The 24,627-nt window shown below is 42.5% G+C and overlaps 1 long non-coding RNA gene across 25 annotated transcripts; it reads right to left on the bottom strand.

Moving 5' to 3' along the window:
• Positions 1 to 148: 148 nt before the first annotated feature.
• Positions 149 to 24,627, bottom strand: LOC102552372 (uncharacterized). Of its 25 annotated transcripts, none has more exons than XR_010065518.1 (6): positions 23,198 to 24,599; positions 22,376 to 22,623; positions 13,514 to 13,659; positions 12,829 to 13,123; positions 2,194 to 2,270; positions 149 to 308 (listed from the first exon to the last, which is right to left on the bottom strand). It is a non-coding gene; the product is annotated as an uncharacterized LOC102552372 (long non-coding RNA). The 25 variants fall into 25 exon arrangements; XR_010065516.1 differs by having other exon boundaries at positions 22,376 to 22,627; positions 23,198 to 24,598; XR_010065519.1 differs by lacking the exon at positions 22,376 to 22,623 and adding an exon at positions 22,286 to 22,375 and having other exon boundaries at positions 23,198 to 24,597.

Genomic DNA, 24,627 nt, shown 5'->3' with positions numbered 1-24,627 from the left:
TAGATGACACTGTCTTCACTTTACAGGGAAAGAATTGTGGGCCCTGAACAATTTTGAGTGATTTTTTCCCAATGTCAAAACTTGTCAAAGATTACAGCTACATTAAGACTAGAGCCACACATTTTTAAAATTCAAACTTGGCCGTTCATTTCATTGTTACATACTTTTATTTACTTAACAAATTTAGTTGGACTTCTGTCCTCTGCTGGACCCTGTTTCGGTTGATGATGGTGACATATGAAAATGATAAAGTCTTCTTTGCCCTCATGACACATGTGAGCTCATCCCAGGAGAATCAAAACCAGACACTGGAGGAAGAAGTGAGTAAACACATCAATAGACAAATCTGTCTGTGGATAATTGCTGTAATAAAAATAAAGCAAAATACTGAGGGAAATTGTGTAGGAGGGCTACTGTGCAGGCACTGGTCAGAAGGGCTTTGGCTCAGGTAGCAATTAAACAAAGATCTTAGTGAAGCATCAAAACTGCACTAAGCACAGAGCTTTGTCAGGCAGAGGCAGGGCACAGCAAGGTTTGGCATGTCTGATAAATAACAGAGAGCAATACAGCTGGGCAGAGTGAACTTCTTGCCTTGCCTTGTTGTATCTGAATAGCCACATCCCTCTGTCAACAAAGGTTTTGATTCTGATGTCTAACGTTCAAAAACAGTAGCTATAATTTAGCGAAACTAAAGGGGTCAGGCTTCTTTGGCAAGTGATGACAAGGATTCCTCATTGTTTTCTGTGGAGGATGAAGCCTTTGCTCTGTGAGCTAGCTAGTGAGTGGGCCTAAGTTCAAATCTCTGACCCTTTGTAGATCCCTAGGGGAACGTGTTTAGAATATGGAAATAGGTGAGGTGTGACTTCTTCCCTTGAAACTCTCCACCAAGTGGTTAACAGTCTACTACTCTCTCTCTTGGTCAAGGGAAAAAGAGCTCTGCTCCTGCTTCAAAGATTCAACCTACTTTCCTGTCCTATATCCAAGTCTTTATGGCTTGTTTGTTGGTTTGCTTTGCTATCCACTGATTTTAAACAGCGCCACCTGTTTGACTGTGACTTTAGAACTATAAGGTACCTGGGGTTCGGGGCAGACAGAGCAGGTTGGGCAGCAGATGAGAGTGTGGGAGTGAATGCAGACAGAACACACTGCACATGTATGAAACTGTCAAAGAACAAATGCAGTAAGAAAAAGATGAAGAAACAAAAGCTTAACTTAGGCATGTGTAATGTTACACATCCATATTGCTCAGGACGGTCAGGAGTTCAAGGCGAATCCTAGCCACTTACAGAATTTGAAGCGAGCCTACGCTACATGTGATGCTCTATCGTGGAAAAAAATAAAAAAGCTCAATCTGTTTAGTTTCTTCAACAATATCCCAGTGGCTCACTAGACATTAGTTATTAGAACAAACCAAACAAAAACATGAGGAAATTCTATGAATGGACAATCTATATGTCATACCTGTAGGAGACAATACATCATATATAGAAAAGATATGTAAATGTGTATATGAGTACATACAGACAGATATAAGTGCTGACACATATGCATGGGTTTCTATTGCATTATTATATTCAGTAGAATGTATTAAATTATATTATGGCATATAAAAAAGGGACTGAGAACCACTTCTGAGTTTTCACTCAGATTCCAGAAGAAAAAGTATTTCTACCAATGTGTTGTCTGAATTCCTCCCCTGAACACAGACTAAACAGGCCACGGCGCAGCACGATGAGCTCCCACAGACAGAACAGCATGAGAGAAACATGTGACTACCCTTACAGATCCCACCGAAATACCAACAGCACTGTCTGGGAAGACAAAGAAAGGGTTTGTAATAAAATAACACACATTAGGCATATGGGACAGAGAATAATACATCCAGAAGAAAGACTCCCTTTAACCAGCCAGTTGACTGACTCACCAGTCACACTTATCACAGGAAGGCACCCCAAATCAGTATCACTCTGAGGAGAGCCCTCCATTGGCCAGAGTTCATCAAAGCCATAGGGGTAATATAATACCTTCTCCCTGGATCATTTAACATAACTTAATTAACACATCTACTATGTGTTCATTTTCAAAGTAATTTTAGAAGTATTTCTCTATTGAAACAAACCAAGGTGCAAAATAAATTTTTATGAGTTAAAGAACAAAACAAAGCTCCAGTAAATTGATGTGAGTATCTCAAACCCTTTGGTGCCTGAATCCTCATGTGATCTCTGCTGACGATGCCTGCATCATCACAACACTGAGAACTGGGCGTAGGCCTGTGAGATTTAAGAAGAAACACACACTTGGGTCACTCATGTTAAAAGAATGCCGTCCAGGCTTTACTGAGATCTCCTTATATACCAGAGGCAAAAGCTGTGGAAAAATAATAAAGCAGGTGAAAATCCCCAAACAGGAAAACAGGAAAACAGGAAAAATCTGCATCATGGAAAGTCCTGGCCCCAAATCAGGGGCCGAGAGCAGCTGCCAAGGGTATAAATAACTTCTTGTCATAGCAAGCTGAAAGGCTCAGCGAGGGGGAAAGGAAACACCCCAAGGTAGGGCCCAACACTCTGCCATTCATAACATATTCTTTTATTCATATATGCATCTTTCAAGTCAACTAATGTGTAACTTCGCATCAGACCCAATGCTAGTACTATGCCAGGCATTATAAATGACCCTCAAACTGGATGTCTCTCTGAGACAAGAATGTAGACCCCACCCACCTCGGAGTTTCTAGTTTAGAATTCTCATTCCCTTGCCAGCTGGGGTCACAGCTGGTCCAAGGAATACACTTTGAAAACCAGTCCTTGAATGAAAACTCTATCAAGAATTAGATTTCCAAGTAACTCTGGGTTGCATCCCAGCATAGAAGAAGCAGCCAAACCACAGGAAGACAAAGGATTCACTCACAGGCATGTCTAGTGAATGGTCCTATACACCTGGTCCTATACACCTGGTCCTATACACCTGGTCCTATACACCTGGTCCTGTGCACCTGGTCCTATACACCTGGTCCTATACACCTGGTCCTATACACCTTGCCTTGCTTTCAGTCTTTCAGGAACTAAATGGAGTCTAGAATGTTTTTCATAGTAAAAGATTTGTGAACCAGCTTTCTACTCTGCCATGGGACCATGAGACACCTGATGAACTTCCCTTCTTCCCGTAGACCTTAAAGCAACTGTGGCTCAATAACTCGCTGTCACACGCTGTCACATGGGAAGGAAAGCATCTTCTAGGAGCTGGTTTCAGGCCTGTTAAGAGAACCAAAAGGAGCAGGAGCAGGATGTTGTGGTTTGCCCTGGAGTTATCTGTATTTTGATGCTAATTCCACTGCTCCAAGGACAGCTGCCTAGTCAAGTACTCAGGACTCCGGTGACTTCACCAGAACCTTCTCCCCATTGAATTTGTAAAATACAGGTGAGGGGCAGGTACAGGATAGAAGGAGGCCTGTCATTGGAGGAGAAGGAAGGATGGGCGGGAAGGACCTTTGAAGGAAGAGGAGGAGACTGGAACGAAGGGAGAGGAGAGGAGAGGGAGAAGCCGTGGCAGGACGATGGAGGCTGACGTTTAGATTCCGCTCTGTGTATTTACAGATTGTTATCAATGTTCTTAAGGGATGGATGGCACCGGGCTTTGTATGATTAAGTGGGCAATTATATCTTATCAATTGGGTCATAGGTTATTGTGTTGTGTGTTCGTTTATGTGACGGTTTGAGTGTAGGAAAGTGTGCGGCGGCAGGAGACACTGGGCCGCCACAGAGTTGGGATGTGTTTCCGCCAAGATATCTAGCAAATATCTTGGGGCACCACGGTGCTGGACTAAGTGAGGTAAAAGACAACAAAAAGACAACAATACTATATATATATATATATATATATATATATATATATATATATATATATGTACATATATATATTGCTATTTGACTGAATTGGTTTGGTTTGCTTTGTTTTTTTTTATTTTTTTATTTTATTTTTTTTTAACTTGAGTATTTCTTATTTACATTTCGAGTGTTATTCCCTTTCCCGGTTTACGGGCCAATATCCCCTTAACCCCTCCCCCTCCCCTTCTTTATGGGTGTTCCCCTCCCCATCCTCCCCCCATTGCTGCCATCCCCCCAATAATCATTTTTTATAGTTTTACAACAACAGCAGGACCCAAAGGCCATTGTGTCAGAAATGACCCAAATGAACAACGAAAGGGGAGCCGTAGAGAGACACCAAACGTGAAGCTACAGCTTGAAACAAAGGCACAGTGAGGCCGAGTTCAGGAAAGCATGGAGATTCACAAGTCAGCAACAGATCCCCATCCCTCTCATCCCCACCCCCAACCCCATCAGTTCTTATGACCACAACTCACTCCAACAACACATCATAGTGCCCCTCGGCAAACCATAGCAAAAGCTGTTTAAAACGTCAGGACATTAAAGCAGATATGCTGCTTTTATTTCTTTTGCTGTGATAAGATACCCCGACCTGCGTCCCTGCCTCTGGTCACCACCAGCCCCTCCCTCCAGCCATAATCAAGGAGTTATTTTAGCTCACAATTCTGGGGTAAAGTCTCTTGTTGCAGAAGTCAAGGCAGACACACGGGAAGCAGCTAGGCTCATCCCAGCCAGTCAGCATCGAGAAATGGATGCTTGCACATTCCCTAGGCTTGCTTTCCCTACTCTTCCATGATTCAGGGAATGGCACTGACCACTTCTAGGTTGGATCCTTCCACACAGATTAAGGCAATCAGACCATCTCCCACAGCCATGCGCGCAGGGCAACCTCAGCTAGACAGTCCCTCCTTGAAACTGTTTTCCCAGGTGATTCTAGGCTGTGATAAGTTGACGATGAAAAGTAACCCCTGGGAAATACCTTTATTTCAAAAATACTTGAAGAAATAAAAAACGATTGCGTGTGTAAGGTGATGGCTTAAGCTCATGTTTGCATTGGTTGGCTATTGAGGCATAAAAGGTCACCGTGAACTTCAATCCCATTTGTCATGTTTCAAAGAACTATAGGTAACCTTGACAAGTTTCTCTACAGGGTCTCCCAACACCAAAGGACTTTTTTTTTTCAGGAGTAGCTTCTGCCTCTGTGCTCCTTCAGTTTGCCTGCAGAATTTAGTTCCTCTGGGCCGTAGGGCTTGCGTTCTAGCTGATGTCAGCCAGGTGTACTCTGCTCAGTTCTCATCCTCCAGCATTATCCATCTCAGAAATCACATAATCTCCCCTCCTAGTGTTCTAGCTATCTCTCGTTTTCTCTTCTGTTGCCAGCTAGAGAAAATGGCTCTGCGTCCATGAATCTTGGATGGCACCATTGAAACTGTTTTAAACTCGCCCGATCACATTGGTGACATTGGTGAACTTCTTTGATCACGTGACATAATCACAGAGGATACCAGCAAAGAGACAAGGCCACTGGGACCACTGAGATGCCTCGAAACCACAGAAGCTGACACCCACAGGAACAGGGGTGAGTAAGCCAGGGCTGCAGCTTGTTGGCAGCGTACCGGTATAGCATGCAGGAGGTTCTGGGTTCAATATCCAGCCCTCCTGACAGACAGACAAAAGATAAATACATGTGTGGGCAGACAGACATTCATACCTGAATATTCCGATGGTATGGATTTCTGTAACAAAGAAAAGCCTAAAAAATGGATTTTTAAAAAGAACAACCCATTAATTGGATGGATTAATTCACACCTAGGAGTGATTAATATAATAATATGCCAGATCGGAAGCCATTAGTCCAGTACAACCTAATGAAGCATTTTTGAGACCGAATGCTGATGTCACCGGCGTCTTGTAGAATTCTCATCATAGCGACCTGGTGGGGATACCAGGGTAAAGCAGGGAAGCTGGTTATGTCAATAGGAAGCTTGTGACAGGCACAATTACCCTCAGTCTGTATTGACAAAAGAAATCCAATCAGACACGGGCCAGCAGCTCAGCCTTGGCTGCCAACCCCGAGGTTCCTGTCACCAGGCAGAGAACTATTTAACCTGAAAATAAGTATTGAATTTCCAACACAGTTCTAGGCACCAGGAACATAAGCAGGCATGAGCTGAACAAGGTCCTTCGTTTTATAAAGATTGAAGCCTACATACAGTAAGGATGACACTAAAAAGAAATGTGAATCAACTGTGGCTGATCGTGCTGAGGGCCATGAGGAAACGACAGAGCAGAATTCTCTGGAGTAGGTAAGCATGGGCAGAGGAAGAGAGGCGTGCATTGAAAGGGGGTCTATTAAGAGGATTAGAAAATGGAACATTTGAGGCAGAGGCCATTTCAGTGTGAACAAGCAGAATCAGGTAAGACTACCACGATGACCTATGCCAAGGTCACAAAGGAGGCCGGTACCCAGAAAGGTTACTGCCAAAATTAACACCCACACCACACAAAGCCTCACAGAAAGTGTAAGAAGTTGGGAGTTTACATCAATGTATTGGGAAATCATTAGGATACACAAGCTGTTGTGTGAAGAATAAGCTAATTTAGGTTTTTAAACTTAGTATTTTGGGGCATTTTCATGTATATCAGCTGTGTGGTGTGTGTGTGTGTGTGTGTGTGTGTGTGTGTGTGTGTGTGCGCGCGCACGCGCGCGCATATATGAGTATGTGTTCATGAATGGATACATGTATACATGTATAAGTTAATATGGAGATGTGGAAGTCAGAGGACTACTTCAAGGGTCAACCCTTATGTATCATGTATCCTTGTATTTGTCATGAGACATGAGAGATCTCTCACTGGCCTGGAACACACCAACCAGGCTGGCCTGCCTGGTGAGCACTGGGCTCGCATCCCCGGACCCATAGGCTGTAGGGTTGATTCAGGTTTTCATCAATACAAGGCAAGTGCTTCACTGACTGGTCTGCCCCTGTCCTGATTTATGCTTTGTAAGAGCTTGAGATGTCATAGGAATAGAGACCGCTATCCACGGGCCAATTTTCTGTCATAATCTGTGGGAAAGATGTTACTGGCTAGGACAAGTAAGTTGGAGAGACCAACGTTATCATGTTAAATGCTGAAATCAACTTCTGAAATTGTGGTAATGCTAGCCATCAAGCCAGGTAGGTAACTTTAGTGAAATGACTGCTTTGTCCATACACCTTCAAAATGGGTTCTTGTCTTTTATTTAGCGGCAGTGTTTTAAAGAAAGATGAGCATTACCAGGAGTATTAATGTCCACCATTTTAATTTCCTAAATGTCTGACCTTGAGTTTCACAGTCTAAATATATGTCCATCGTCTTTCTTTCTTGAGCTATGACCTTCCCTGGGCATGATTGGGATTAGTCTCCCTAGCAGAGTCAGAGTATAAGTCTGCTCTTAGAATGTGTGTCTATACTCGCTCTATAGAATCTCAGGTCCTCGTGACTCATGCTTGCTTTGCCTGTTAAGTGCAGCAAATCTCTCTCCACTCTTATTTCTTGACCAAGCCAATAGGATTCCTTCATCGTCGGTTACTGCAGAGTGTCAACCAAGCCCACTTTGTGTCCCACCTTTGCCTCTAAGTTCCCCTACAACTGTTTTGATTTCTAAGTAGGTTGGGCTAAAAGCAAACACAGACTTCTCTATTTTGTCTATTCCTAACATTTCATTTTGTGATAAGATCCAGGAAATGGTTGAAATATCCATCTCAACCGCAAATGTTTCCCCACTCCACCCCACTCTGCACACCCCATGTAGAGAAGGAAGAAGGAAGGCCTACGCGCATAGCTTCCACGCAAATGCTCATGGCAGCAGTGTCATGTGATCTCATAACAGTAGAAACCACCTCAATGTCCTGCGACCTGAAAGCAGGTAAACAAACTCGTGCATAGAGATAAAGAGGCAGCTCACTGATCCTAGGGAGGACAGGGTTTACAAACACAATTAAGGCAGATCAAGGGAACGAGATGCAAAGGTTACATTTTCTATCAGAAACACAGCACATGTGTTCACAGCTGATGAGGGATTGAATTTGGGGAGTGATTAAAACAGGTAAGGGAACCAAGGGCAAAAACCCTAGCAAAGACCTGTGGTAGATTCCCTAGTCCCATAAGAAGAAATCAAATATAAGTATAAACTATGTCTCAGAGCTGCTTTATAGTTGATGGAAATATTCTTCTAAATTCCAATATGATGATGACTATAAAGGATTAGCGGGTTCATACCACTTACCCTTTGCTAAAGAGGGTCACTATCAAAGCTCAAGCCCATCTATGGGCCAGGTTATTTTGAACCATACTTTAATAATGGGTCTTGCTTTACTAAGCATTACTAAGTGTCTGGCATATTCCTAGGACTAGTGAGATCATAGGAAACAAGGGACACGAGCCCTTGACTCTCATTTGTGAAGCATAGGGATAAACACACATGTCACATAGATGTCAGTATCCTATTCATAAAACTCTGTACCACTCTTTAACTCAGAAATGTGTTCAAACATCCATGGGTTCTACAACTTACTCCACAACTGTTTGTTATACATAATACATTTCAGGCATCATCAAAGGTGCTAAAAGACAGTGGGCAAGACAGCTTCTTCATCAGTAGGTGATTATATTCCATAAATAAATGAAACACACAAAAAAATGAAAAAAAACCATAAGGATTTTAGGAGATGACTAAATTGTCAAGAACAATTAATTGAGGTTCTTGCACAGGACCCAGGTTCAGTTCCCAGGATCCATACATTGACTCCCAGCTGATATAACTCCAGTGACCTGAGATCTGATGCCCTCTTCTGGCATCTCTAGGCACTGCATACACATGGGTCACATAAACTCACATAAGCACAGACAGAGAAATAGTAACCAAACGAACATACTATGACATAAATACATATCTATTTACAATAAAACAGAGTCACAAGGTAGAGTAGTCATTTGGTTAGGACATGACTTCGTCTTCAGGGAACAGCCATTCAGGTGATATCTGAGGCAAAAGTTTAATGAGGAGAAAGGATTCAATCACTGAATTAGTTGAAGATGGTGTGATGGCATCAGCCTGCCAATTCCACACCATTCAGCAACATCTGTAAAGGATTTCATCATCAACTACATCCCCTTCTAGTACATGGATGTCATAATAATGTTAGACATTTGGTTACTTTATTTCTTAAAATTTATTAAGAATATCATGCCTATATGCAAATAAATACAATCATATCCACCCCCTCATTCTTCCCTCAAGCTTCCCCCAGATTTCTCCCAACAGACCCCTTTCCAACTTCATGTCCTCTTTTTTCTTTTTTCTTTTTTTTTTTTTTTGTTAAAAACTCATAAACTCAATTAGTGATGCTCGTGTGTACACGGGTGTGAGCCCATCCTCTGGAGCACCGGCAAAGTACCAGTGCCCATACTTTCAGAGAAGACTGATTTTCCTTCCCACATGGCTACCCATGCTAATAGCTTCTCTGACAAGGGCAGGGATCATGCCCCACCACATCCATGTTGAAATTCTGAACAGCTTGGACTTGTTGATATCTTGTGCAGAAATAACAGCTACTGTGAGTTCATGACCATGCCATATCCACAAGATGGCATCTCATGAGTGAACTGAACCATCCCATGCCCACATGTCTGTCCTTAAAACTACTGGTTTTCCTCCTCTTCTCCCTCCTATGCCAAGCCTTTATCAAGTGTACACAGAAGGGTTCATAACATTAAAAAACATGTTCATGACGGTACATGTCTGTATACCCAGTACTTGGGATGGCTGAGGAAGAAACAAGTTCAATGCTATACATACATGCAGGCCAACACATACACACACAATAAAGTAAATAAATGTTTTAAAATAAAAAATAATCAAGGGCAGAGGATATAGACCAGCAGTAGAATGCTTTTGTGGTAGTCTGAGACCTTGTATCTAATCCTTCACAGCACAAAATTAATTAATCATTAATTAGAAAAACTGGTTTCAGTTCCCAAGCAAAAAGCATGTGGGAAGCTAATTTGGCCCGGAGATCAGACTGTCCACCGACTCTCAGGGATGTAGTTGCTTCCTCCTCCAAGGTTCTGAGATTGCAGGTGTGCGCCACCTTGTCAGATGCTCCCAGTCCACCCGTAAATGTCACGTCTCTGCTGATCTTGGCTGGCAGTGCCATGTCACTTCTGCAGCTGATCGGAAAATAAACTCTTATGCTCCGTTAGGTGCGCGAACACAGAATTTTCCACGGGCATTAAGCGCAAATGTCCTTCTCAGTATCAAGCCAGATTTCGATTTCATCTCGATGAAATTGTTCTGGCAGAAAGGAGGGTCTCTGAAATTTCTAGGCAGTACCTCGGGGGCAGCTCTCAAAGTAGCACTAATGTCAGTGGACATGGCTCAAAACAGTCTGCAGCAGGCTTCCTGAAATGGCCCTGTGTGTGCAGAGGAATGTTCAGCAAATCTGAGGGGAACAGCATATGGCGGTAGCATAGACAGCGACAGGCATATGAGACTATGCTACAGAGCTTATTCTCGTGTGCTTGGGCGTCCATGCCATCACGTACGCAAATGCCCCAACAACTAAGCCCAACACGTATCTGATAAATATGTGTTACTCTGATTTCCAAGAAGTACAATGAACATTTAAATTCAGGAGACGAAATAGGACAGAGAGATAGCCAGATATTGCAGAAGGGGGGTGGTGAGGGTTGTAGATATTTATGGCCAGTGAAGACAGTTGTAATTCAGGACATTTTAATTAAATCCTGAGGTTCCTAACACAGTTATTCATTTTTATGAAAATGTTTTATATCCCAGGAACATTTTAAAATTCAGTGCCAATTTATACCTAAATTCTTTTTTTCTGAAAGAACTTGGTCATTTTTAAGACTGCAGTAGGTAGCCTTTCCCCCAGCCAGTAAAAAAAAAAGAAATTCCACAAGCATTTCTCCCTATGCAAGAGCCGTGGAGGGTAACAAATGTCAGTATTAGAGCATATTCTCGCCAAAGCCATTTGGTAAACAAAATATCAGTTGATACAATGACTAAAGAATGTGGTTTTCTTTCCAATTATATTCAGTTCCCATTAAATAGCAGGGACTGTCATATTTTCTAATTTAATCATTCATGAATGTCCACAGCACATATGCCTAACTACTTGATGATTTTATTTTTACCACAACACAAATTTCTGTCTTAGAAAATATGGTCCTGCTGGGAGGACTCTGCCTCTCCGAGAGCCTCACCACAGGAGCAGTCACACTGGAGCTTTCTTGGTTTTTTTTTTGACATTTTATCTTCATGGCTTTTTTAAAAATCAATATTCATAATAATTCTGTTTTTCCATGTGATGAAAAAGGTGTTCAGATATGAAATTGTATATAAACAATATGCTCAGACATAAAATTCTATACAAACACTTAGGCAATTTGCGAAATAAGATACATATAGATACATATGTGCATCATAAGTGTCATAATGTTAAAGAGTTAATGGATGGAATTCACGATAAGCAGACTATGAAAAAGAGTATATGTGGCTATAGCCAAGCACAAAAAGAATTTGGTAATGTTTAACAGTTATTTCTAATAAAAGCGGTTAGGAAATCTGAGGAAATTGAAAATGCTCAACTTGCTAACAGGCAGTTAAAACATCTGTAATGCTACACTTAATTAGAAAGCCTGGAACACTGTCCTGCCACCAGCAACATGTCTGCTCTCACTACTGCTCAGGCAGGAGGTTGGCTCTGGTAGCCTGCTAGACATAAGCCTGAATACCAATGACACGGGTCACAGACGAAGGGAGAAAGTGAGACTCCTACTCGGAAGGCCCAACTACTCACTTCAGTCAGAAGAGGAAACACAAAATCTTAAGGAAAAAAATGCATTCATTGACCTATAACTAAATTGAAGATTAACCAAACCAACAGAAATAACAGAATCGTGTTCTTAGCTCATTTGTGTCTTGTTTGTAACTATTTCTTTCTTATCAATAGTCTTGCCAAACAACTGGATTTTCATTCACAAAGGTTCTAAGTATATACCTAATATTCCCTGCAAGGACGTACCTCCTCTGGGGAAAAATAGTACCTACTTCTACAATGTTATACCCCATGTTGAAAAATAGAAAACATTAAAAGTTAAAAAGAATTCTATTTTAAATTGTATGTATAGAAATGTTCTCGAGTGTCTGTGTACTGCATGGATGCAGAGCCCACAGAGGTCAGAGGAGACCAGAGGAGGTCATTAAAGCCCTAGAGCTAGACATACAGGTTGTCTCGGTGCCGGGAACTGAGCTAGGATCCTCTAGGAGAGAAGCTAATTGTCTTAACTAATGAGCTAGCTCTCCAGCCTCATAATACATAATTCTAACTAGATAATTAAGTCATCAGCCAGTAATCAACCAAACAAAAATACCATTATTGACAAAAGTACTTGCCAAAAATGTTAATAAAATTTAGAGTGCGTGGTAGCATAAATAGCATGTTACAACATGATCTGTACCATGTTTTAGCATGAACACATGGTCATTGAAACATATACATATGTGGCTGCAGAGATGGCTCAGTGGTAGTATAAATAGCATGTTACAACATGATCAGTAGCATGTTTTAGCATGAACACATGGTCATTAAAACATATACACATGTGGCTGCAGAGATGGCTCAGTAGTTAAGAGCGCTGGCTTCCTAGCGGAAGAACTAGGTTCTATTCCTGTAGTCACACAGCAGCTCACAGCTGTTAGAGTTCCAGGGGACCAGTGCCGCCTTCTCACTTCCGTGGCCACCTGAACACACCTACCATGCAGACATACACACCTACATCAAGACAAAAAATAATTCTTAAAGGAAGCACATATCCATTAAGAGAAGGCTGGAGGACTCTGTTTCCCATGCTACGATAGCTGACCGAAGAAACTTACGGCTGCCTCAAGACGTTTCCAATCTTTCTGGTTCTCCAGGTAGGAAGTGACCCTCACTTAACGGTGGCAGCAAAAGCTGCTTAGAATTTCAGTAGGATGCAAAGTGCAAAAATTCCTACACTTCCCCAGCAGAGGAGTCACGGCTTTCTGGCAATCAAGAACTCCGTTGATATTTTTTGATGAATTACAATTACGTATCTTAGGCTAGAGATAAGACTGAAGTAGAATTCGTTTTGAACTTCGCACGATGTCGTTTTGAACTTTGCAGGATGTGGTGGAACCAGACCTGAAAGAGCTTAAAATGCCAGGTATTAGGAATAGGGTGAGACGTCAGGGTCTCCCCTGAATCTCCCCTTAAACTTCTCAGCCAAGGGCTGGGCTTTCCTATCTCAGTGGTGATCTCCCTTCCCGATTACGGGTCCGGCTCCACAATTTCATCCTAACGAACAATGCTTCTGATGAGCAATTTTCAGCTGATGAGCGTTCTAGGTGTTTGCATCGATATGGCTTTCATTTTCCCCTTAAAGCATCCAAACAGGACGGTGAGTGTCTGCCAATCAGCCTCGAGTGCTGATGAGCTCCATGTATTTTGATACATGATTGGAGAATCTTGGAACCCGTGGGCCAGAAATTTGTTTCCCAAGAGAAGTTTCCAGAAAGAACCATGTTCCTGTTTAAAACTTACTTTCTTTCCTGATGACAGCGCATATCAAAAGTTTCTCCAGCTTCTGTGGGTTTCGGCCTCCCTCGGTTCTCTAAGTAAATACAAAGATGGCTCTGGTTCACACTCAGAACTTCAAAGGAAGAACTGGCCTGCTCAGTGATATAACCCTAGTCAGAAAAAAAAAAGGAAGAAGAAAAACCAGCATACAACTGAAATATAAATCAAACAAGACCTTCAACTAGAATGAAGAAGGCAGATTGAGGCTTATTTAACATTTTACCTTGTGGAAGTCCCCAAAAACTAAGTATTGTGGAGCGTTCCCAAATGACCACTTTGGCATACGGAGAGCTGCTATAGATTTCAACAGTTCATTTCTGTTATTCTTGTCTCTTTAAAATTTAAATACATTCTCTATTCGTGCCGATTAATCCAAAGAAATGGGTGAATCTAGGGCCATGTGCACGGCCAGACACAGAAGTATTTAGGGAAGATGATACAACCACAGGCCGGGTATAGTTCCACTGGTAGAGTGTTTTTCTAGCAAGCAAAGGGCTAGTGTTGGGCAAACATTATGAAGAATGTTTGCTTGGGTGTTTGATAACCAGCATCCCAACCTTAGGAGCAGAAGGATCAAAAGTTCAAGGCCATCCTTAATTCAAGGCAAGCCTGGGCTATGCGAGACCCAAGGAGGAAGGAAAGAAGCAAAGAAGGGAGTGGAGGAATCGAGGAGGAGGAAGCGAGAAGGAAGAAGGGAGAGAGAAAATACCACATAACCAAAGCAGCGGCCCCCTCATCTTCCTCAGCCTGTACATCACAGTTATTGGTCCACTGCTGGCATGAAATAGCACGACCAAGGCAACTCTTCAACTGAGGGCCCGCCTGTTGTTTCAGAGGGTGAGTCCATGGTCGGCACAGCGGAGAGCATTGCAGCAGGTAGGCAGCCATGGCACTGGAGCACAGCCGAGAGCTTCCTCTGACCCACAAGCAGGAAGGAGTTAGAGAGTCAGCTGGAAGATCAGAAGGGAGCTCTCAACTCCTGCTTCGGAGCATGTCAGCCTGCCTGATCACCACTAGACGGCCATGGAGTCACCTTCTGAAACTGTAAGCATCCACTTAAATGCTTCCTCTTATAAACTGCCTTGGTCCCGGGGTCTCCTCACAGCAATGGAACAGTTGCCTCAGGAAGTTCTCTAGGGACTGCAAGCTGAATGGAGTAAGCAGATGAGTGAAAGAAAGAAGAAAAGAAGGGAGGAAGGGAAGGAGGAAGGGAAGGAGGAAGGAAGGGAGGAAGTGCCAGGAGCCAAGCCCACTTATACACCCTCTGTTTCAGGAACGTTTCCGAAACGTTCTTCCTTGAAAGAACACTGGGAGGATGGTGACAGTAATGAGTTGGCCTTGGGCCCTGTGTAACCTTCCCGATTGCTTGCCTTTATAAGCCACTGCCCTGAAATAAAGTTTTGAGAGCTTGATCAGACAATGACTTGCTCTCCTTCTTTGCGCCTCTTGTCCCCCATTCTTTCACCCCCTCCTCAGGTCTCCATTGAACCAACCCCACCCCACGCAGGTCAGGGCAAGGAAGGAAGGCAGGACGAGCAAAGCCCTTGGCAATAAGATATAACAGCTATGCTTCTAGAAGTTTCTCACCCTCAGTTTCTTCCTCCACCTTTGCTGTCCTACTGGACACCACCCTGCACAGTGATAGGTACACAAATGGCTTCTTATCTCTCAGGCAGTACACCTCTTATGAAGAATGAGAGCTTTGTTGGGTTCTTTTTAAAATATTTTTTTTCTTATTCATGTGTTGTGGAAGAGAGGCACATATGCCCAAACTACATGTGTGGAGGTCAAAGACAACCCAGGAGAATCCTTTGTTTCCCTCTACTATGTGGGTCCTGGATATAAAATTCTGATTATCCAGCTTAACTGCCGGTAACTTTACCTGCTGAGCCATCCTGCTAGGCCCAGGTAGAGTCCTCTATGAATGTAGTGCATCGGTCAGGAGTGGGAGATAAGCTTAGGACTTCAAAGAAAGCAGCAGCACCCGTCCCCCCAACAAAAGAGCTCTTTATCTGCATTCTGAACTACAATATAATATAGATATGTGGTGGCCCGGGCATCAGTATGTGGAGAGATCAGTGTGTGGAAGAGATCAACAGACAGAGAGGCAAGGCTAAGCCCTCAGAACCATCCCTACCTGAAATGGACCACACTGGACATTTGTGCATGTGAGTGACTCAATCCTTCCTTACCTAAGGCTTTCTGCACTCAGATTATTTGACTTTCTACCATCTTGGCCATCACTCTCCAAGACCCACTTCTGTGAGAGAGGCCTTATCTCCTTGGTGTTTGCAGCTCGTTCCTCACAGTCCTCGGTCACTGATGTCCAACCATTTGCAAAGCTATGATGGATAGGAGACACAAAACTGGACACGGACAAGTCGTTTCCTTCTGAGAAGCTGGACAGTTGTCAACAGTAATTATTTTGTGCAAATCATTAAAAATAATTGAGTCGTCAGGTGGAAACTTATTATCTCTGTGTCAACAATCCCATGCAAGAATCAGGTGACTCTTGCTCCATTAGGCTTAAGCTACGATTAAAAAAAAAAAGACTTTAGCCCAGGATGTTTTCCTTTCTAGTTTTTAAAAGACCCAGTAGGGAGGAATAAAATCACACAGTGGTCATTGAGCATTACAGAAGCATGAACCGCGGGCTTGCTGGGATGCGAATGTTCTGTGTTGAAACCTTATTAACACTTAAAGGGGTAGACATGGAGATTGACGTGCACTTAAACCTAGGCTGCCTGATCATGCTATGGAAAAGTAGAAGTCTCCGGAGACTTTTCTCGGTAGCTTAAATTTTATCTATTTTTTCTGTGTTTTCCATCTCATCATTTATTCATGCTTACGACCCCATTACCGAGTTGTGCAGACCAAGATATGGAAAGATCATGTGGCTGATAGAGTATCCCATAGCGGGTTGTCAGTGAAGATGCCGGTAGTGGGCCTCTAATTATTTTTCCTAAAGCGAGAACATCATCTGCTGAAGTTGAATATCAATTGAGATGACTGAAAACATACTAAGATTTACAGATATGCTACCCAGTGTTTGGACATCTGTTTAAGATTGAATACAAGGATGAAAAGATGACTCAGTGGGTAAATGCTGACCGCATCCACCTGAGGGCCTGAATTCAGATCTCCAGAACCCATGGAAATGCCCACCTATGATTCCAGTGCTCAGGAGATAAAGGCAGGGGATCTTCAAATCAAGCCAACTCGCCAGACTAGTTCTATGGGCCAACTACGGGTTCAAGTGAGAAAGTCTGCCTTAATGAGGTGGAGAAAGATCAAGGAAGACTGTCTTCATGCGTATGTACACACACAAGCACATGGGCAGGAACACACACATGGACACATACCACATACATTTAAGAGAGGAAAAATAATGAATAAATGAATAATAAAAATAAGAAACAAAATGGACGCCTGGGGCCAGTTTATTAGACTCCCTGATTTCTTGGGTTGTGATTAAGAACTGCCCATGAATATGCCATTGACATTAACTCCTCCTTGCAGTCTCTCATTGTTCATCAGCCTATCATGGAGTTATAAGAAGTAGCATCTTGCCTGAGTGTGGGGATGCATATCTTTAATCCCAGCTCTCCAGTCCAAGCAGAGGCAAACAGATCTCTGCTAGTTCAAGGCCACCTTGCTCTACTTAGCCAGTTCAAGGTCATCAAGAGTTACATGCGGAGATGTATATTCACTTTCACACGTTAAAAAAAAATGTGATTTTGTCCCATTGTTCCTCTATTTAAAGTATTAAACTTATCTGATCCTTGATCTCACCTTGGTTTACATAGTCATGGCTTATCTTTGTGCTTCGCAATTATTTTAAATTCTCAATGCAAAGGTGTTAAAGAAAGGGAGAAAGTAATAAATAAGAGATGGAGGGAAGAAAGGCGGAAGACGGAAAAGGGTTTGCAGGGAGATCCAGCTTCTAGCAATCTCCTCGCTATTACCATCCCTCACTGCATTATCAACTGTTTCAAATTCTGTTTTAACTTTTGGTGAATTTCCTTTAAGGTGTTTTGGGTGTTAAGGAAGATTTCTAGCATATGTTTATATAAAAATGCCCCATTAGTTGTGGCCAGAATCACACTCCTAAACCAACAAACCCTCACATCCCACCTCAGATGACTGACCTTGGAGTCCCTCTGCTGTGGAGCCCACATGCGAGCCACGGCATCTTGCAACTGCCTGCACCTCAGCCCCCATCCCAGTGCCTCCACCCCTGTATGCTGAGTTCTACATCCGGGTGTGTCCCCCAGCCTCCATACTCAAAGCCTTGTGATGTTCATCTCCACCTAGACTTTCTACACCCTTTTGGACACATTTTTCTCATACAGATAGGAAACCTCCACAAGAACGTGAGTTAATCTAAAGAAAGTGTTTGTATTCACCGATGGGGCATCTTCCAAAGCTAAAACTAAAACTGTCCTTTAGGAAGAAGGACGAACTATGCCACCTCAATCAGTCAACAATTGGCACCTACAGCATTGTAGCAACATCTTTAGTGCTTTCTCTCAGAAATGTCTCCAATCCTCCTCTCTTCTGTCCCTGTCCTGTGACTACTGTCAGTGGGGAGAGCTTTGATTAGACAGCACAACCTGTGGGAGGAAGCACGCCAGGGTGAGTTTGATTCCCAAGAATCTTGAACATACCAGCTGTGGTTTGTATATCTGAGATTATCATGTGGGCATAATGCCTCATGACCTGCTGGGAATGAGAGTCCAGTGGAAACAGACAGGATTGATGATTCCTCCTAACCACAGCTGCAGCCTAACCCCAGCAAAGCTGAGCGAAGCTCCCTGCAGCTAACCTACAGGGGGAGGGTGGGATGGACCTCTTCCAGTCCACCCACCACTGGTTCTCCATGGCTAAATGTTTATTTCAAGTGCAGTTTCACAGCGACTTGTGATTCAGTGTTAGCTAATGGATCTATCTTTCCTTTCTCAGTAAGTTTTTCTCTTAAGTGGTATGCGTTTGTGGGTGCAAATGTTGAGCTCACCTCATTGGTTTAGCAAGTTAGATGGACTACTGCAAATCCTAAAATGTTGTTCCAGATTTTAACAATTCTGCTATCCAGGAAGTCTAAGCTGTTGCTTCCTAAATCTAATAATATTCAGGTTTCTATTAATTGATGTATCCAACAATCCTTAATGGTCATTCCTTAAGTCAAATATTCTGGGTGTTTTTGCTAATTATTCATATTTTCATTATTTTTTGAGATTTTTACATACAGATACAGTTTTATTACATAAAATCATTTCTATTTTGATGTTGAAATAGCTATACCTCTCACTGAGGTCGTTTCATATATTATTTAATTTTAATTAATTTTCCATTTTGTTTTTGTGAGACAAGGTCACGTTATTTAGTCCTGACTGTCCTGGAACTTCACTCCATAGACTGTGCTGGCCTCAGACTCACAGCGATCTGCCTAACTCTGACTCTGCTCCCAACTCCAGAGTGCTGAGACTAAAGACATGGCCACAGCACCTTAATATTTTAATTTTTCAAGTATTCTTTTCTTTAAACAAATATGCCCTATGGCACCTTTGTCAGGAGTTAATGAGCAGCTGAAGGAGTTCACCAAGGCAAAGGCTAACAACCAACATTTCTCAGGCTCTTACTATGTTCTACGAACTGTGGTGCATGTTATAATTTAATCTTCATAATAGTCAAACTAGATGAGTCTTAGCGTTCTTCAGGTTAGAGAGATTAACTTACTTGTTAAGGAGTAAAATTAAGCCAGCCTTATTAGCTCACATTTACATCCCAGCACTTAGTAGGCTGAGGCAGGAGTATGACAAGTCCTCACACAGCTTGAAATTCATAGTAAGAACTTGCCTAAATATGTAACTAGCAGATGATAATTCAAATGCATGTTTTATAAGAGATTGATAAAGGTGTATTTCTGATCTGAGCTTGATATTACTATAGAAGACAAGTATTAAGATGTCCTTTGCCATTACCATGGCCTTTAAAAATCCTTCATGTTGTCATCCACTCTATCTTCTCCATTTTGGAATATCAGAAATTGTACACAAGCAGCCTAATTAGAAGAGCCTAAGGAAATAATGGTCTTTGTTCTTATAACTTACAGAATAGAAGATCATGTCCTGAGTGGGTAAAGGGTGAGTGTTGGTTATATCCATCTGGTCTACCCACTTTAAGAAAACACACACACTGGCTAGGGAACATCAGTCAACTACCTATTTAAGTCATTCCTATATAAATAGCTTCCTTGCAAGTTAAACTTTGTGGTAGAGTCCTCCATTTTGTTATATAGCTTCTCAAATGCAGTATATTTCTCTATGGCAATGGCTTGCCTTTCTACTTTCTCTGCCTACTGTGTGACAATTGGCTAGAGCTCTATTCTGTAATAATGCTTCCTGCTTTCCACCACTGACCTCCACAGAAGTTGACCGAACTTTTTAGTCACCAAAATATTTAAATCAACCCTACAGACTATTATCATCATCATCATCATTATTATTATTATTATTATTATTATAGAAAGATTCTTAGACAGTGTAAAATTGTGAATAAAGCAATAGTGATGGTTTCTTTTAAGTAACAATACTTTTTATACCATTGAAATTATTAGTGAAAGGGATATTTTGAGAGTTTTGATTCCTGCAATTTTCCAGACTATATACATCTAAAGTTTTACTGGTTTGCGAAAATCAACATTAGTATAGTTTTCTCCCTCATTTATTTTTTAGGTCTGTCTGGATTGGCTCGTTTGCCTGGCTTGTCATTCGCTGAGCTCTTGTCTGTGGGTTGCAGTCACACTAATTTGTATGTCTTCATCATTTAAGGTCTAGTAGCTATAAGATCTTTTCATGAGAGATTATAATAACATGGGAGAAAAATGCAAATTATGCAAGCATATTTAAATCACCAGAACTGCTAATTTTACTACCACAACCACTGGAGGCTACTTGGCTATACCCAGTGTTAAATAGCATGAAAAGATGCCCATTACCAAAAAGTCATGGCAAGGAAATATAAGTTTATAAAGCAAGAGTATCACATTGGGAAGAACAGTAAAACCTGCCAATGTAAGCCCAGAAAGATATGTTGAAAACAGCCATGCATTTCCAAAACAATTCAACCAATGTAGCCAGACTGAGAGCTGCCGAAGGTCTAAGTGGCATCTCTAGTGCTTGACACAACATCAATTCTTCAGTGAATACTTTTAACAATATTGCATCCAGCAAATCACAGTCTGAACTGCCCATAGAGAAAGACCAGACAGGCAAGAGAGCACACTGGTCAACAGCATCAGTCACGTACTCTGATATACAGTACGGCAGAGTACTTGAAAACTTGGCTTCTGAAATCAAACATCTTTTCAATCTAGGCTTGACCATTGATTAGCTGTGCTGGGTCTAACGGGCTAATAAAGCACCCCTCACTATGGCCTTCTGCAAAATGGAGAAAAACTAAAAGAAAATATTACCTACCTTTTGTGGGAAGAATAACAGCCCTTCAAAGAAGTCTACTTTCTAATTCCTGGAAACTGCAAATGTGTTATTCCAAGTATCAAAACGGGGCTTCATAGAAATCATACATTTAACTCACTAATCATGTTAAAGTAGTGAGGTTAATGGGTGTGGGGGTGCGTGGCCATTTTGCCAGCACTAATAGGGAGGCAGATGCAGAATGGCTCATGAGTTGAAGCCAGTGTAGCTAGATACTGGGTCTCATGCCAAACTGGACTGAGTAGTAAGATTCTGCCTCTAATAAGTAAAGGTCTCTGAAGTAATCTGGTCTTTAAAATCAAAAACTCTCTGGAGGTGGAGAAGAGATTCTGAGCAGAAGTTAAGTGTTGACTGTCGGGAGCTCAGTGGTGGGGTGTGGGCTCTGAAGGCACCAGAGATGCTTCCTGAAGTGAAACCATCCTCCCTGAGAGGCGGGACGGGACCTGCAGTCCAGTCCCATAACCAGAAGGTGCTAGATTCCGTAAACATCGTGAAAGCATAGAACCACACCTGATTCTACCCCACCCAGTTAGGAAAGACAAACCCCCAGCTTTGACATTCTAATCCAGCAAGAGCCCTGTAGTGCTGGACTTCAGACACTGAGACTAAATGAGTGTTGCCTTGAGCCAAAGTTTGTGGTAATGTATTGGGCAATCATGCATAATGAATGGACCATTTCATAGTTTTGTGCTGAGAATCTAGGCATGTCACAAAACATACAGCTCTTGGGTTTGGGCCCCTGTTATCTATTCTATTCGTGTGCATAACTTTTGGCTATATTAAAAAAAGAAATAAACCAACTGGTTATGGAACTTCTCAAACTCTCCTGGCATGAAAAATATCATTAGCACACTTTTTTGTTTGTTTTTTGGGTTGTTTTTTTTTTTTTTTTTTTTTTTTGGTCCCATCTAATTAGAAGCCGCACCTAACAAGCAGAACACTTTGTATCAGAGCCGTCTGCTGCCTGGCTACCACAGAAAACAAGTTGTGTATCCAGCCCCTATAACTTCTCATTAAATTGTACTGGTTACTGGCCATCGCAGAATGGCCTTTGTTTAACCTTGAAATGCAAATGTTGATACCTCTCGCCAACCTACTGGGCAAGATGAGAAGCCCTTAAAAGAGGCTTGTAAGATTTTAGGATGGTGGACATCTTTACATTCCAGTCCTCTCTTCTCTAAAAATCTCTCCCTACCCACACGATCCCTGTATTTTTCTTTAGCGTCCCTGTCCCAAATACCTCTCTCGTGCTGTAAAGCACGTGCAGGGAATGATAGATGAAGGTTGAACGACGGATTTGGAAAGTCTGGAGTCAGAGTCATTTGATCACCTGGAAAAACAGCAGTGATATTGAGTCTGTGGAGGCAAGTTGGAGAGCCAAGGATCCTTGCAAACTAGGTTATTCTTGCCTTTCGATAAACAGGTGCATTTCTTCTAAATGATGTGGTGTTACTTTCCTCTCTAGCAGATGGGTAATTAGGGAGAAAAAAACCGCCAATCGACAGCCACACGTGGGGAAGAAGACGGAGCTGCTGGGCTGCCGGTGTGCTGTCAATTCGGATCCAGTATTTTGTAGTCCTGGCTTTTTTAAAAAAAACATCTCACTATCATGTGCTTTTAGTGGAAGAAAACCACTCGTTATGGTGGAGTGGGGCACCCATGCATTATGTCAGATCCCACCAGCCCACACTGAAAGGCTGTTTAGCTAATGTTTTTATTTAATTACTTTTCTGGTCTTGAGATAAAATACCATGATCAAGACAACTTAGAGAAAGAAGGGTTTCTTGTGGGTTTATGATGCCCGGGGCATGAATCCATCAGGACTAGATGTTATAGCGGCAAGCATAGCTGCTGAGGAGAAAGCCAAGAGAGTTTGCACCCTGGACCTTAAGCACAAGGCAGAGAGAATGACCCCGGAAGTAATACAAAGTGTCAAATTTCAAAGCCCACCTCCAGCGACAAGCTTCCTCTAGAGAGGAGCACCTTAAATATCTCTAAACAGCACTACCAACTGGTGACCGAGGGTTTAAATACCCAAGACTGTGGGGGCCGGGTGGGTATTTCTCATTCAAACCCCACAGCAAACAGTAAGGGGTTCTGAAACTGCCCTCAGTTCCTGCTGGGAGAACAGGATATCTCTTATTTAACAAACCGCAACTGTGATGAGGCCCCCAGGATAGCAAGATGGATACTGAGGCAGGCTAAGGAAGCCTGTGGCAGGCAGAGCATCATGGGATAGCCCCCACAAAGGGCTTCGTCAATTACTCTCACCCGAGTTTCTCCAGTTGGAGCTATGGACAAACAATCGCCATGGCAACCATTATCTCCAGCACTTTACATTCTTTGCTCATTTCCGTTCCACTTTTGCAAAGCATTAGTGTTTTCATGTTCAATTTGCCTTTTTTTTTTTTAAAAAAACCATTCGGGTCTTTTCTCACGCATGCGGCCATACTCAGCATCCCCTATCATCACACTGACAGGATTTTTTTTAATGGCCTGGCATTTGGCTTTTGTTAACTATGAATTAAAATCCACCTGCTCGGAGCTCCTCTTTGAACACCAAAGTTTCCTTCAAAGCGATTGAAGAAGATGGGCTGTCTTGAAGTACTACCACCAGCTCTTTGTACTTGAGAGCTGGTGAACAGGGCTGGCCTGATCTGGACAACTTTTAAGAGTGAAATTGAAAGAAAAAAAGGGATGGTTGCCTAACTAGATTCCAGGAGCCCTTCCTCTAATCAAAGTCCAAGCCTCACGGACCATTGCTCTTTCTAGCGCTGGACCCGTCCGTCCCTTTCATATATAAAAGTATGACGTGCTGAGAGATGTTCCTTTCAAGGCCTTTAATATCAACTTTCCTGCACTTTTATGACAAATAATTACTCATTCTTATAATCCTTTACCTTACCAAAAAGTTACAGTGCTCTTTGGCGCTATGATTAGAGCCGAGAAGAAGAAAGGGGCAGCTCTATTCCTTATGGAGGAACAATGATTTCTCTCTGTATGTCCCTGATGGACAGCAATGAGGACATCCATTCTGTCACCAGCATCTGGCACAGACACGTGTGTGGGGGGGGGGCGTCTAGTGCCCCGGGAGATCACGCACAATTGGCACGGGCTGACCGCAGTGCTGAATGCTGTGTCACATTGAACGGAAGCTTTTGCCGTCATCGTCTTACATGGGAGGAGAGGCAATTGGGAAAGATTGAATATCAGGGTCAAGTCTCAGGAGCGAAGTAGAAAGGCGGGTGCTTGTCAGTAAGACTGAAGCCTTGTTGCAAACTGCTCTGAACTGTAGCGTAGTTAAAGCCCATCAGGTGAATACCTGCTCAGCTTTAGATAGCCTCGAGGTTGAACCCAATCTGCAGTCCAGTTTCTGTTCTAGAAGGTCCGACAGGGCCTGAAACTGTACAGATTGATGCCTCTGGCCAGACCTTAACCTGCCCAGGACCCCTGCTCCACCCTGCACTTTACTTAAATGGATAATTCCAGTGAAATAAAGGTCAGAGACCCTTCCTAAGTCTGGGTCCATTATATTGAGGGAGGTGGAAGAGTGGGACACATACAGACCCCCATGGAAAGAAT

The sequence above is a fragment of the Rattus norvegicus genome, chromosome 3 (assembly GCF_036323735.1).
Source record: "Rattus norvegicus strain BN/NHsdMcwi chromosome 3, GRCr8, whole genome shotgun sequence".
Classification (NCBI taxonomy): Eukaryota; Metazoa; Chordata; class Mammalia; order Rodentia; family Muridae; genus Rattus; species Rattus norvegicus.
Note: the sequence above shows the minus strand (reverse complement) of the source record. Positions and strands in the feature narration are given on the sequence as shown.